A 16222-nucleotide genomic window follows, 5' to 3' on the forward strand; every position below is an offset into this window, starting at 1 on the left:
TCATTTCTGACTGTGCTTATTTATGCTTTTCTCTCTCTCTCTCTCTCTCTCTCCTCCTCTTCCTTCCACCCTCTTTGAAATCAAACATGCCAGAAGTTATTTACCTTAATCTTATCAAATAAAACTCAGTCATTATTGATCCTCTTTATTCTATGTTTTGTTTGTTTGATCAATATTGTCTCTGTTACTTTCTTTTTTCCATTGTATTGAATTTATTCTGTCCTTTTTCTAACATCTTAACATCTTAAATTGGATACTTGGCTTACTAACTTTTTATCTTTCCTTTTTCTATTACGTTCCTTGATTGGAATTTTTGTGCTCCCTGAAACAGAGATGTCTTCCATCAATTCTGGAAATTTTTCATCCAGGACTTAAAAATTGCTTCTGCCACATTAACTCTAGTCTCTTCTTCTGGAACTCCAATGGGTCATATCAGCTCTTGTCATTCTAATGTCCATATCTTTTAACCACTCTTTCATGTTTTTCATCTCTTTGTGATAATATCTTTAACTCTATCCTTTATTTCATTAATTTATAATTTTCTTTTGTCTAATCTTCATTTAAACCATCTACTTTTTAGCTATTATAATTCTCCTTTTTAGGAGTTCTATTTTGTATTTTTTATTTCCTATTCTGCCCCATCTTTTTAATTGTATCTTATTCCTTTCTTATATTAGCGAGTACATACTTTATTTAAACATTTTAAATATTATATAAAGTGTTTAGTGATATTTTCTGGTAAGCCTCACTTATAGTGATTTACTTCTCAAGTATTTTGTAGTTTTCATTCTCAATTCATGTTTTATTAAAGCTTTTTTTAGGGAACTCCATGAAGCCTGGGTTGAAGCTACATTCAGTGAAAGATAATATGCATTTCTTCTGCCAATCACCCGAGTGCTTTCAAATTGGAACTACCTAAAGTTTTGTTTATGTTTGTTTGTTTGTTTTCAGTCTAGACTGCTCAGGCTACAAAAATGATGTAAATTTTGGCTGGGCACAGTGGGTCATGCCTATAATCCCAGCACTTTGGGAGGCTGAGGTGGGTGGATCACCTGAGGTCAGCAGTTTGAAACCAGCCTGACCAACCTGGAGAAACTCTGTCTCTACTAAAAATACAAAATTAGCTGGGCATGGTGGTGCATGCCTGTAATCCTAGCTACTCGGGAGGCTGAGGCAGGAGAATCGCTTGAACCCGGGAGGCAGAGGTTGCACGATGAGCCAAGATCGCACTATTGCACTCCAGCCTGGGCAACAAGAGTGAAACTCCGTTTAAAAAAAAAAAAATGACATAAATTTTAACTTGAAAGTGATATCAGGGTAGCCTTTGTGGTTATCAATTTTCAAAGCAGATACTTCTATTGTTTTCTACTGAGAGCCCAATCTAACATACCTTGTTGCCAAGTTGTCTTGCTTATCTTCCTTATTTGACAGGGAGACATTCTTTTTTACCTCTACCCTCACGTTAATCATAATTTCTGGCTTTATGTGGGTTCTCAGAAATATCTTCCCATCTGTATATATACAAGGCTTTTTCTCCACCACTGCCTGGTCATTAAAACAGGATTACCATAATTAGCAAATGCCCTCTAGATAGCTATGATATCAGCAACCACTTACAATTCTATTTCCAACTCGTCTTCTTTTTTGGCCCCCACAGGTTTCCCTTACTTATTTGTGAGCTTACTTAGGATTTTAAAATATTGTTGTTATTCCATCAAGTATTTGTAAATATCTTATACCAGAGATTTTTTGGGGACATTTTATCTGCAATTTTGCTGGTAATGAAACTCAGTTCACTCTTCAACCTGCTCCAATCTGGGGCTTTTACTCTCATCATTACATTGAAACTATCCTCGCAAAGATAAAACTTAGCTATAATTTTCTATGAGTCTCAATTTATTTGGCCTCTCAGAAGTTTTCAGTGGAACTGAATTATCTTTCCTTCTTCTCTTTTCTCAGCTTCCATAACTCTATATTCTTTTTGTTTCCTCCTACCCATCTAGCTTTTTTTTTTCTGCCCCCTTTGCCTGCTCTTCCTCCATATTTCTAAACATTGGAACTGCTCAGAACTTGTTTCTAATCATCTCCTCAATCTACATTCTCATCCTAGGAAATCTTGACCACTTCCATGGCTTTATATTATCTACATGCCAACAACTCTTAAATGTGTATCATCAACCCAAAATTATCCTCTAAATTCCAAATTTACATCTCTAACTACCTACGTAACATATCTGCCTGTACATCACACAGGGATCTCAAACTTCATCTTCTAATCTAACCCATATCGGCAAATGACACATCCATCAACCTAGTTTTTCTTCTCAAAAGTCTAGTGGCTTGCCTTGATAACTTCTTCAACTTCTCTGCCACTAACTCACAACCAAACCATTACCAAATTCCATCAGTACTACCTAAAAATACATATCTTAAATCTACCCACTTCTCTCCATCTCCAACAGCAGACCAAGTCACCAACATCCCTTACCCACAATATTGCAACAGATGTAACTGATTTCCCTGTTCACTCAGTAACCACCACCCTCCACTCCCAATACACAATATCTATAGTGATTTGAAAATATTAAACTGGCTCACGCCATTCTCTAAACCATAAAATCTGTGACTTGCTTTATTGTAATCTTCACTTTATTGCAGTGGTCTGGAACTGAACTCACAACACCTCCAAGCTTTGTTTATATATGTAACTTCTCATAAGCTTCTTAACTCTTTTCAGACTCAAATTTCTACATTTATTAAATAAGGATAGTAAAAATACCTAATCAGAATTATTGTGACAATTAGATAATTTAGATAATTTGTATATAGTACCTAGCATAGCACCTAGCCCACAGTAAGCCCCCAATACTTTTAATGCAACAGGGTCTCACTATGTTGCCAAGGCTGGTTTTGAACTCTCGGCCTCAAGCAATCCTCCTGCCTCAGCCTCCCAAAGTGCTATGATTACAAGTGTGAGGCAGCATGCCCAGCCCCATTTTTAATTTTGTTTATTTTTATTTTGCTTTGTCATGGAAATTAAGAACAGCTGGTCTTAATGCCTTTTATATGCTATAAATTCACTCCAGGCTTTTGCATGTTGAATAACTGAAATTTCTTTTTTTTAATTCAGTATAATACTGTATTTTCTAACATATTAAATGAAAGCCAAGAAAATATCAAATTAACTTTAAAAGCAAATCTTTACTCTTTAAAGAAAAAATACAAACTGTGGTATTTTTATAAAAGATTATATTTTATATAATATAAATAAAATCACTAATGCATCTATGCTTGGTTTCCTTAAACTACAATGAACCACAGAATGTGTGGAAAACGGGTTTAGTTTTTGACGAAAAATAAATATCTTGGAAAAAACAAGTAGTTTTCTTTTTTTTAACTGTCTATGCACAGGCACTGACATAACCAAGCTTTAATGGCCACCACTTCCTTTTCCTTGTCCAAAGCAGCCGTTTCCATAGCTCCCCCTTCTACATTCTCACTGGCATCCCCCAGATCCTCTGTAGCCTCCACCAGACCTTCTGTGATCTCCACCAGAGCTACTGCTATAGCCACCTCAGTTATATCCTCTATAATCTCCACCACCATCTCCACCATATCCTTCCTGACAGGGTGGAGTAGTGCCACCATAGCCTCCACTACTATAGCCTCCATTGCTATAGCCACTGCCATAGTCTCCAACACCATAATTAGAATGTATCCTTCTATATCTACTTCCATTGTCATATCAGGCCATCTTGGGAGGATGTGGACCATCTCCATACTGTGTATGGAGATGATAACAGCAGCTAACAGCCTAGAGATTTGGTGGATCATGTTCAGCATATAATAATTTAAGGGGTCCAACTGGCTGAAGATATCAGGTTGTTTCATTACTTCAACAACCAGAGACTCCAAGGTTTCCTGGGAAGCAGTGATGCAGCCAGCAGCTTCATGGGATATATGTAGTTTAATTCAGTTGTCTACAAGAACAATCTGCCTATCACATGATACTTTCTTGGAGGCAAAGAGAAGCAACTTCAAGGGGGTGACTAAGGTCATGCCTTTAGCAGAGATCACTCAGATTCAAGTACACCTGAGCAGAGACAGTGTTTGAACCTGAGCCATCTCTGCTAAAGGCATGGCCTTAGTCACCCCCTGCTTTTCACCAAACACAAAGAAAGGAGAGGAGCACTTCATATCTTGCTACTAAAAAAACAATTAACAGACAGTTTGTGGATAAGTGCATTATGCCTTTCATGGTAAGAATATTTCTCTTTTCCTTCTGAGACCATCATTTGGGTATACACCAAAGGTCAAGAGGGAGATAACAACATCCAAATTATTATCTGGTCCAGTGTTAGTAAACACTTGTGTCAATAATTTTCTGGAAATCCAGAATTAATAAGAATCCCTTTGAGCTAAACTTTGGCTTCATAAGTCATTCTTAGTGTAGCCATATTGAATCTTTCTGCTCACAAAATTGAATCTCGGCTTCTTCTCTACCCATTCTAGAATCATTCCAGGATTAGAACACTGATAAAAGGGATACATAATCAGAAAATCAGTTTCCAGCAAAATTTCAACGGATATATTCCACTTTCCTTCACCAATGAAAGCAGGTAGCAGCAGAGATGGTATAGACAGGATCTCTCTCATAAAAAATACACCCCATTATTGTCATTTTGCCAAGATGAGGCTCAATGGAGAGTTTAGTCAGGACCTATCCTAGAGAATTAAACTTATCATTGCCATCTAATGCATTAAGCTCTCTAAGAGTGTGCTCTGCCTAAATCACAGGATCCAAAGGTGGAGGTCCTTGGATTGCCTTGGCCAGAAATTAGCCAAATTCTCCCAGACACAGGAGTTTCATACTTGATGTAATCACTCCTCGCTTTTCTCTTTTTTAAATTGTATTTGGGTTTAGGGGTACATGCACAGAATTGTTGTATAGGTAAACTGTGTCACAGGGATTTGGTGTACAGATTATTTAGTCACCCAGGTAAGCACAGTACCCAATAGGTATTTTTGTATGCTCTCCTTCCTCCCACCCTCCACCCTTAAGGAGGCCCTAGTGTCTGTTGTTCCCCTTTGTGTTCATGTGTTTTCATTGCTTATCTCTGACTTATAAGTAAGAACATATGGTATTTGGTTTTCTGTTCCCAGGATAATGATCTCTAGCTCCATCCATGTTGCTGCAAAGGGCATGATCTCATTCTTTTTTACGGTTGCATGGTACTCCATGGCATATATATACCACATTTTCTTTGTCTAGTATACCACTGATGGACATTTAGGTTGATTCCATGTCTTTGCTATTGTGAATAGAGCTGCAATAAACATACATATGCATGTGTCTTTATGGTATAATGATTTTTATTATTTAGGGTATATACCCAATAATGAGATTGCAGGGTCAAATGGTAATTCTGTTTTAAGTTCTTTGAGAAATCATCACACTGCTTTCTACAATAGCTGAACTAATTTATACTCCCACCAGTAGTGTATAAGCATTCCCCTTTCTCCTCAACCTCACCATGACCTGTTATTTTTTTGACTTTTTAGTAATGGCCAGTCTGACTGGTATGAAATGGTATCTCATTGTGGTTTGGATTTGCATTTCTCTAATAATTAGTGATGTTGAGCATTTCTTCATATTCTTGTTGACCACATGTATGTCTTTTGACATGTATGTCCTTTGCCCACTTTTTAATAGTATTGTTTGGTTTTTTGCTTGTAAATTTGATTACGTTCTGTATCAATTTTGCATATTGCACCTGTGTCAGATACATAGTTTGCAAATATTTTCTCCATTCTGTAGGTTGTATCTTTATTGATATTATAGTTTCTTGTGTTGTGCAAAAGCTGTTTAGTTTAATTAGATCCAATTTGTCAATTTTTGTTTTTGTTGCAATGGCTTTTGGCATCATTGTCATGAAATCTTTGCCAGGTCCTATGTCCCAGAATGGTATTTCCCAGGTTTTCTTCCAGAGTTTTTATAGTTTTAGGTTTTACATTTAAGTCTTTAATCCATCTTGAGTTGATTTTTGTATGTGGTGTAAGAGAGAGGTCCAGTTTCAATCTTCTGAATATTGCTAGCCAGTTATCCCACCAGTATTTATTGAATAGGGAGTCCTTTCTCCATGGTTTGTTTTTGTTAGTTTTGCTGAAGATCAGATAGTTTTATGTGTGCAGTTTTACTTCTGGGCCTCGATTCTGTTTCATTAGTCTATGTGTCTGTTTTGTATCAGTGTTTTCATTACTACGGCCTCGTAGTGTAGTTTGAAATCAGGTAACATGATACCTCCAGCTTTGTTCTTTTTGCTTACAATTGTCTGGGATATTTGGATTCTTTTATGGCTCCACATAAATTTTAGAATAGTTTTTTTCTAATTCTGTGAAGAATATCATTGGTAGTTTGATAGGATTAGCATTGAATCTGTAAATTACTTTGGGCAATATGGTCATTTTTATAATACTGATTCTTCCTATCCATGAACATGGAATGTTTCCCCATTTGTGTATGTCATCTCTGATTTCTTGGAGTAGTGTTTTGTAATTGTCATTGTAGAGACTTTACACCTCCCTAGTTAGCTACATTCCTAGTTATTTTATTCTATTTTTGGCAATTGTAAAAGGGATTATGTTCCTGATTTGGCTCTCCACTTACATGTTGTTTGTATATAGGAATGCTACTAATTTTTGTACACTGACTTTGTATCCCAAAACTTTGCTGAAGTTGTTTATCAGATCAGGAAGCTTTTAGGCAGAGACTGTAGTGTTTGCTAGGTATAGAATCATGTCATCTGCAACCAGGGATAATTTGACTTCCTCTTTTCCTATTTGGATGCCTTTTACTTCTTTCTCTTGCCTGACTGCTTGGGCCAGGACTACCAGTACTATGCTTGATAAGAGTGGTGAGAGAGGGTATACTGGTCTCATTCTAGTTATCAAAGGGACCGCTTCCAGCTTTTGCCTATTCAGTATGATGCAGGCTGTGGGTTTGTCATAGAGGGCTCTTATTATTTTGAAGCATGTTCCTTCAGTGTCCAGTTTCTTGAGGGTTTTTACATAAAGGGATGTTAAATTTTATTGAAAGCTTTTTTGCATCTATTAAGATAATCGTGTGGTTTTTGTTTATAGTTCTGTTTATGTGTTGAGTCACATTTATTGATTTGCATATGTTAAGCCAAGCTTGCATCCCAGGGATGAAACCTACTTTGTTATGGTGGATTAGATTTTTGATGTGCTGCTGAATTCAGTTTGCTACTATTTTGTTGAGGATTTTTGCATCTATTTTCATTAAGGATGTTGGTCTTTTTGTTGTGTCTCTGCCAGATTTTGGTATCAGGATGATGCTGGTCTCATAGAATAAGGTACAGAGAAGCCCCTGCTCCTCGATTTTTTGGATTAGTTTCAGTAGGAGTGGTACTAGCTCTTATTTATACATCTAGTTGAATTCAACTGTGAATCTGTCTGGTCCTGGGCTTTTTATGATTGGTAGGATTTTTATCACTGATTCAATTTTAGAATTCACTATTAGTCTGTTCAGGGATTCCTGGTTCACTCTTGGGAGGTTGTATGTGTCTAGGAATTTATCCATTTCTTCTAGGTTTTCTGCTTTGTGTGCATAGAGGTGTTCATAGTAGTTCTGATGGTTATTTGTATTTCTGTGGGTTTGGTGGTAATGTCCCCTTTGTCATTTCTGATTGTGTTTATTTGGATTTTCTCTATTTTCTTCTTTATTAGTCTAGCTAGCAGTCTATCTATCTTATTTATTCTTTCAAAAAACAAACTCCTGGATTTATTGATCTTTTTTATGGTGTTTTCACATCTCAAATTCCTTCAGTTCAGCCCTAATTTTGGTTATTTTTTGTCTTCTGCTAGCTTTGAGATTGGTTCACTTTTGTGTCACTAGTTTCTCTAGGTGTGATGTTAGGTTGTTAATTTTAGATCTTTCAAACTTTTCGATGTGGGCATTTAGTGCTATAAACTTCCCTCTTAACACTGCCTTAGTTGTGTCCTAGAGATTCTTGTACATTCTATCTTTGTTTTCATTTGGTCAAAGAATTTCTTTATATCTGCCATAGTTTCCCTATTTATCCAAAAATCATTCAAGAGTAGCTTGTGTCATTTCCATGTAATTTTATGGTTTTGAGCCATTTTCTTGATATTGGTTTCTATTTTATTGTACTGTGATCTGAGAGTGTTGTTGATATGATATCAATTGTTTTGAATTTGCCAAGGATTATGTCTGATTGTGTGGTCCACTTTAGAGTTGTGCCATAGGGTGATAAGAAGAATGTTTTTGAACAGAGAGTACTGCAGGGTTTTATTAGGCCCATTTGGTTAATGTTGAGTTCAGGTCATGAATCTCTGTTAATTTTTTGCCTTAGTGATCTCTCTAAAACTGTCAGTGGGGTGTTGAAGTCCCATACTCTAATTGTGTGGGAATCTAGGTCTCTTCATAGGTCTCTGAGAACTTGCTTTATGAATCCAGGTACTACTGTGTTAGGTGCATACATATTTAGGATACTTAAGTCTTCTCGTTGAATTAAAACCTTTACCATTATGTGATGCCCTTCTTTGTCTTTTTAAATCTTTGTTGGGTTTAAAGTATCTTTTGTCTGAAATTAGGACAGCAACCCCTGCTTTTTCCAGTTTTCCATTTGCTTGGTAGGTTTTTCTGCATCCCTTTGATTTGGGCCTATGAATGTTGCTGCATGTGAGATGGGTCTCTTGAAGACAGCATACCATTTGGTCTTGCTTCTTTATCCAGCTTGCCACTCTGTGCCTTTTAACTGGGGGCATTTAGTCCGTTTATATTCAAGGCTAATATTGATATACACAGATTTGATTCTGTCATCATATTATTAGCTGGTTATTATGCAGACTAGGTTGTGTTGTTGCTTTATAGTGTCACTGGTCTATATACTTAAGTATGTTTTTGTAGTGGCTGGTAATGGTCTTCCCTTTCCATATTTAGCATTCCTTTCAGGACCTATTGTAAAGCAGCAAGTCTGGTGGTAATGAATTCCCTCATTTGCTTGTCTGAAAGGGATTTTATTTCTCTCTCATTATGAAGCTTAGTTTGTCTGGATATAAAATTCTGAGTTGAAAATTCTTTTCCTTAAGAATGCTTAATACAGGCCCTCAATGTTCTCTGGCTTGTAGGGTTTCTGCTGAAAGGTCCACTGTTGGCCTGATGGGGTTTCCTTTCTAGATGAACTGTCCCTTCTCTCTAGCTGCCTTTTACACTTTTTCTTTCATTTCAATTTTGAAGAATCTGATGATTATGTGTCTTGGGGATGGTCTTCTTTTTAGTATCTTGCTGAAGGTCTCTGGATTTCCTGAATTTGAATGTTGACATCTTTAGTGAGGTTGGGGAAGCTTTCATATATGACATTCTAAAATATGTTTTCCAAGTTGCTTGCTTTCTCTCCATCTCTGTGAGGGACACCAGTGAGTCATAGATTTGGTCTCTTTACATAATCCCATGTTTCTTGGAGGTTTTATTCACTCTTTTTTATCCTTTTTTCTTCATTTTTGTCTGACAATTATTTCAACAAGCCAGTCTCTAAGCTTTGAAATGTATTCCTCCAATTGGCCTATTCTGCTGTTAACACTTGCGATTGCATTACAAAATTCTTGCAGTGTGTTTTTCAGCTCGATCAAATCTGTTTGGTTAATCCTTATAACGGCCATTTGTATCTATCAGCCTCTGTATTTTTTTAATGATCCTTAGCTTTCTTGCACTGGGCTTTGACATTATTTTGAATCTCAATGATCTTCATTCCTATCCGTATTCTGAATTCTATTTCTGCCATTTCAGCCATTTCAGTCTGGTTAAGAATACTTGCTGGGGCCAGGTGTGGTGGCTCATGCTTGTAATCGCAGCACTTTGGGAGGCCAAGGCAGGTGGATCACGAGGTCAGGAGATCGAGACCATCCTGGCTAACATAGTGAAACCCCATCTCTACTAAAAATACAAAAAAATTAGCCAGGCATGGCAGTGTGCGCCTGTAGTCCCAGTTGCTGGGGAGGCCGAGACAGCAGAATGGCATGAACCCAGGAGGCGGAGCTTGCAGTGAGTCAAGATCACGCCACTGCACTCCAGCCTAGATGACGGAGCAAGACTCCGTCTTAAAAAAAAAAAAAAGGAAAAAAAAAAAAAGAATACTTGCTGGGGAACTAGTGAGGTCGTTTGGAGACACTGGCTTTTTGAGTTGCCAGAGTTCTTGCATTGGTTCTTTTTCATCTGTGTTGGCTTGTGTTCTGTTAACTGAAGTGTAGTTTCAGTACAGCTAGTATACTTCTTTTCTGGGTGTTTTCAGAGGGCTGAGGCTTTGTGCAAGGTCTTTATTTGTAGGTGAATTCTTTTCCTTGGTTTCAAATATTAGTAAAGTATTGTTGGTGTTGAATTTTGGGCTGTGATCCAGCAGGTGGCACTTACACATAGTGGCCAGTAGGTAGTCTCTTGATCAACAGTGTGCCTCCTCTGTATTTCCTCATGATTGCAGCCATGCTTCTCAGTGCTCTGAAAGTATGGGTTCCTCTCCCACTTGAGTGCTGACTGCAACTCTTGGCTTGGGACTCTTGGGCAGCAGGGGAAGGGACCTCAGCAGTGGTTATGGCAGAGGGCCTTTCACTTGTCTCTTGGGGTTCCAACCCAGAGAGATGTGGAGCCACTATTAATCACTGCAATTGGCTCTGGATGGGGCACCTGTGCTTTGGGCTTAAGCTAGGGAGGCCCACCTGGTGATGAGAGGGTGTCAAGGATGGGTAACAGGTAGACAGACTGGCCTCTTCTCCCTAGGGCAACAGCAGCTTGCTGGAGGTGTGGTTAAAGCACTCAAGGTCTTTGCTCCTTCTCCAGTTCAAGGACAGCAAGGTCAGTACCACTGCAGTGGCAGCAGCAGAGAGGCTTTTGGTTGACTTTGGGAGCTCCACCTCAGAAAAATGTAGAGCCATTGCTATTGGGAAAGTTCAGCCAGGAGATGAGGCATTTGTTTTGCTGGCTCCGCTTGTTGAGGAGTGTGGGGGCAGGCACTCACAGGAATAAGCGACCAGGCTCCTCTCTATATGGTGACTGTGGTGTGTTGGAAGCTCAGGTGAAGCCCTCAGGCTCTTGGTTTCTTCCCCAGAAGCCGTTTCTTCCCACGGCTTTGCTGTGGCAGTGGCAGAAGTTCTGCCAGTTGTCTCAGGGAGACTCTGAGACATTACCAGGGGGTATGCTTAGCTGTGGGTGGGGTGGCTGTTCTGTGGTGCAAAGCCGGGGCCCTGCCAGGTTAAGAGTGAGGGGTAGCAGCTCCCAGATGACTCCTCTCCATATAGTGGCTGTGGTTTGCTGGAGATGCCTGTGTAGTGACTGGCCCTTTGTTTCTTTCACACCCAAGAGTGGTTAGGTTGGTACCACTGCAGCTGCAATTCCAGAGGGGTTGTGGATTGTCTCTGGGATTTCCTCCTTAGAGAAATGCTGGACCACCTCCAACTTAAATGTTCAGGTTAAGGCAAGTTAGCAGTGCTGGAATCCCAGGCTGAGAGACCCTGCCTAGTAAGAAGCAAGTAAGGTCCAGGACCCATGTGGAGAACACTCTGGCCAGTTTTCCATGGGATGGCTGTGCTGTACAGGGGATCTACACTACTACCTAAACACTAAGTATTCTCCAGAGCCTGAAGGCCATAGTGGCAAGGGATGACAGACAACAAAGGTAACTAGCCTCTCTTTCTGGGAGCTCCATCCCAGGGAAGTGCAGAGCTCTACCAGCCCAAGAGCCCAGACAGGGGGTGGCTGGAGACCCAAGCCAGCGGGCCTCATCCTGTGAAATACAGTGGAGGTGAGGCCTGGAGTCCATTGCTGCTCAGCCCTCTGGATTCAGCCACTTTCCTAGGGGAATGAAGGGAGCCTGACCTCTCCTACTGCTGGAGCTCCAGTCACTCATGCTGGGATGCCTGGGAATTCATGGCTCACAGGACTCCATGTTTGCCAGAGCAGCAGCTCTGCCCAGACTCCACATAGCTCTCCATGTCAGTCTGGAAGCCCTGGTAGGTAGGCTTATGCATGGATCACCTGAGCCCAGGGTTGCAAAGGTCCATGGCAGAACTGTGGGTCCCTGGGGACTCTCATTCACTCACCATTTCCTAGCAGTGGGGGAGCCTCCTCTGGCTCTATGCCACTCCTGGGTGGGCAGCTGTCCTGTCTTACTTTTTTCCATTCTCCATGGGTCAAGTTGTTTCCTTGATGAACTCACCTAGATGTTCCGGTTGAAGATACAGTAGTTAATCGCCACTTTCTTCTATCTGTGAGAGCGATGCACGCTACCTGCTTATCGTCAGCCATCTTGGCCTCTCCCATAATCATCCCTCACTTTTCAATATTTTAATCAATTTGACTTGTCTCTAGTCCAATTTCTTCACAATTGTTCTCCACTGAAGGATCCTGAAGAGAAGCTCTAGTTCCCTGCTCTTTGTAGAGCAAGTTCCTGCTTCAAAAAACTAAGAGCAAAGTTAGACATCTTATAATTTATGTATATTTGTGAGGTTTATCATTTGTTGTTGATGCTGTTGGTAAGGTTTTATTTGGGATGAGGGTTGAGGTTTTGTATTTTCATTTGTTTTGCCTTTTGGCTTTTTTGTTGGTTTGATTTGTGGTGGTGCTCATTTATTGGCCTTCACTAGAAAATGAAGACTAATTTTTCAAAGAACCACTGTAAATATATGTTTTCATTTAAAAGTTTCTATTCTTAAACTTTACTATTCATACAGAAACAGCAATCATTTTAATTGGACTTGAGTTCCTATGGAAGTTATACACACTAGGGAATCCAGCGTATAAAGATAAAAAGGCTGTAGAGTACATATATATTAATATCATTTCTTCCTACTTAATGTAAAACACTCTTCTCATCACTTTTCCTCTCTTGGTTTCCTTTTTCAGCCTCAAGTTTATTATAACTCCATTTGAATGTGTCAGGATGCTTGCCAAAATGAATAGAAGAGAGAAAAGAATATAGTTGAGGGGGAAAATAGATGTTTCTCTTCTTTCAGGTGTATTGACAATTGTGACAAAACTAATTTTTACAAGGAAAGAAAACACAAGAAAACTGACATTTGGGCAAAAAATAGTTTTGCAGTTTCCTGGGTGATCGCTATCATACTTAAGTCTGACTATGCTGCCATGATTAGCGTATATACCATAGCAATACTGAGAGTGAGAGAAGTCCTTGAGCATCTGTGACTGAAGAGGCAGTGATGGGAGGTACTCATTCATTTTTTTTTTAGCAGTTTTAATGTGTTTACTTAGGCAGAGGGAATACTCCTGGATCTTTATCTTTGTTATCTCTACTATCTTCAATTCTCCAAGCCACATGCAACAGCAAAAAGGTGATGGAAACTGACAAAGGGAGACATCAATCTAGCATGTAGTGAAGTCCCTATTATGGACTGAATGTTGAAACCCTAACTCACAGTGTGGCTATATTTGGAGATAAAACCTCTAAGGAAGTCATTAAGGTTAAATGAGGTCAGAAAGGTGGGTTCTTGTTCTGTTAAAATCAATGCCCTTATAAGAAGGTTCACAAACAAGCTGTATCTCTCTTCACACATGCAGAAAGAAGTCATATGAGTAGACAGCAAGAAGGCATCCATCTGCCCAAGGGGAGATCCTTCACAAGACACCAACCATACTGGAACCTTGATCATGGAATTCCAGTGTCCAGAACTGAGAGAAAATAAACTGTTGTGTAAACTACCCAGTGTATGGTATTTTGTTATGATAGCCCTCATATACTCCCTAAGATGGGGAATTTTCTTTGTAGCCCCAGGAGTATCAAGTTTAGATACATTATGTCTTTTATGGGTCCCATGTTAAATTAATTACTCAATAATTACTGCAAAATGGTTAAAAATGAAAGTTCAGTCAGAGGAAAAATAGGCAATACTGTATTTTCTTGAATATTTCTCAGAATTTTGAAATATCCTTAGCAGATAATATCTATGAAAACAGAAAGCATCAAAAGATTCACAATAGGTTAGTATACTGCACGAGAAGAAGAAGAGATAAAAGGAAGATAATAGAAATAAATGTGTAGAATGAGTTAACAAAAAAACTTTGGCTGGGTGCAGTGGCCCATGCCTGTAATCCCAGCTCTTTGGGAGCCCAAGAGTGGAGAATTGCTTGAGGCCAGGAGTTTGAGACCAATCTGGGATACATAGTGAAACACCCATCTCTACACGAAAAATTTTTTAAAATTAGGCAGGCATGGTTGTGTTCATCTATAATCCCAGCTACTTCAGAGGCTGAGGCGGGAGGATCACTTGAGCCCAGGAGTTCAAAGCTGCAGTGAGCTATAATCATGCCACTGCATTCTAGCCTGAACAACAGAGAAAGACCCTGTTTAAAATTTTTTTAAAAACTCATCAGATATTGGTATTGAGTACATGAGAGACAACTGTGTCAAGGACTGAATGTGACAAAGGAGATCATTTATAATTATATTAATGGCAGATATCACTACCTTTGTAGATAGTTACTACACAGTAAGCACTATACTATGAATTTAATATACAATACTATTTAATATATATTATGCACCATATATACATACATGTACACACACAGAGAGAGAGAGAGAGACTGAAAGGGGAGAAGTGTAGGTTGTATCATATACAAGGTGCTATATCATTTGCCAGATATACAGTGATAAAATAATCCCTTTCTATCTGAAACTTATGGTTTAGTTTCCAACACTATATCATGGTACAGAATCTTGTGCTTATACATGTTCTTCTAAAACATTCTATGCATTTTGTAATCACCAGATGGATTCTTCCTGCCTGCTGCACAGACAGAATCAATCCACTGAGACCACAGCATTGCATGAGAGAAAGAGTTTAATTGCCATGAGACCAGCCCACACAGAAGAACTGGAGTTACCACTCAGATCAGTCTCCCTGAAGGCTTGGAGGTTATGGTTTTTATGGACAACTTGGTGGGCATGGGGCTAGGGAATGGGTGCTGCTGATTGTTGGGAATGAAATCATAATGGTGTAGAAAATGTTCCTTGTGAGTTTAGTCCACCTCTGGGTGGAACCACAGGATCAGCCGAGTTATGAGTCACAAGTTCTGGTGGCATCAGTCTAAAAGATATCTCAAAAAAACAATCTTAGGTTCTATAACAGCAAAGTTATCTATAGGAACAACTGGAATAGTCACAAATCTTGTGACCTCTGGTCACATGACCCCTGAGCAGTAAAGGATTATAGAAACTATTTCTATTTTAGTGGAATTCAGGCCCTTTTCATAATCCTAATCTTGTTGCCTTTCATTAGATTTTTACAAAGGCAGTTTAGTTTGGGAAAGGGCTATTATCGTCTTTGCTTTATGGTAAAGCTACGAACTAGATTTCTCCAAAAATTAAGTTGGCCTACACCCAGGAATAACCAAGGACAGCTTGGAGGTCAGAAGCATGATGGAGGACGGGCACAGTAGCTCACATCTGTGATCTCAGCACTCTGGGAGGCTGAGGCAGGTGAATCACGAGGTCAGGAATTTGAGATCAGCATGGCCAACATGGTGAAATCCCATCTCTATTGAAAATACAAAAAATTAGCTGGACATGGTGGCAGGCACCTGTAATCCCAGCTACTTGGGAGGCTGAGGCAGGAGAATCACTGGAACCTAGGAGGCGGAGGTTGTAGAGAGCCAAGATTGTGCCACTGTACTCCAGCCCGGGCAACAATGCAGGACTCCATCTCAAACAAAAAAAAGAAAAAAAGAAGAAGCAAGATGGAGTCAACTACATGAGATTTTTTTTTCTTTTTTTTTGAAACAGGGTCTTTCTCTGCCACCCAGGGTTAAGTGTAGTGGCACAATCATAGCTCACTGCAATCTCAAACTCCTGGGCTTAAGCAAACTTCCCACCTCAGCCTCCTAAGTAGCTATGACTACTTCAGAGCCACCACATCTGGCTAATTTTTTTTTTTTAATATTGATAGAGATGGAGTCTCACCACATTGCCTAAGTTGGTCTTCAATTTCTGGGCTTAAGCAATCCTTCCACCTTGGCCTCCCCAAGTGCTGGGATTACAAGCATGAGCCACTGTTCCCTGCCTGTCAGATTTCTGTCATAATCTTGCCAAAGTGGTTTCACTCTTTTCTTTATTACTCCATATATGTATTGAGTACACATACTCTTTTCCCTCGATAAATGGAACCTAGATTCTTC

General features: G+C 39.3%; 1 protein-coding gene and 2 pseudogenes across 12 annotated transcripts in view; all 3 read right to left on the reverse strand.

The window, feature by feature from the left end:
- The window catches only part of LOC105468849 (discs large MAGUK scaffold protein 2), a 2241192-nt gene that overhangs the window by 2052698 nt on the left and 172272 nt on the right, over window positions 1-16222 (reverse strand). The gene's annotated exons all lie outside the window — the stretch shown is intronic.
- LOC139357554 (ATP-dependent RNA helicase A-like) lies at window positions 301-4059 on the reverse strand (annotated as a pseudogene).
- LOC139357555 (ATP-dependent RNA helicase A-like) lies at window positions 301-4681 on the reverse strand (annotated as a pseudogene).

Source organism: Macaca nemestrina, chromosome 12 (genome assembly GCF_043159975.1).
Source record: "Macaca nemestrina isolate mMacNem1 chromosome 12, mMacNem.hap1, whole genome shotgun sequence".
In the NCBI taxonomy this organism is placed as follows: domain Eukaryota; kingdom Metazoa; phylum Chordata; class Mammalia; order Primates; family Cercopithecidae; genus Macaca; species Macaca nemestrina.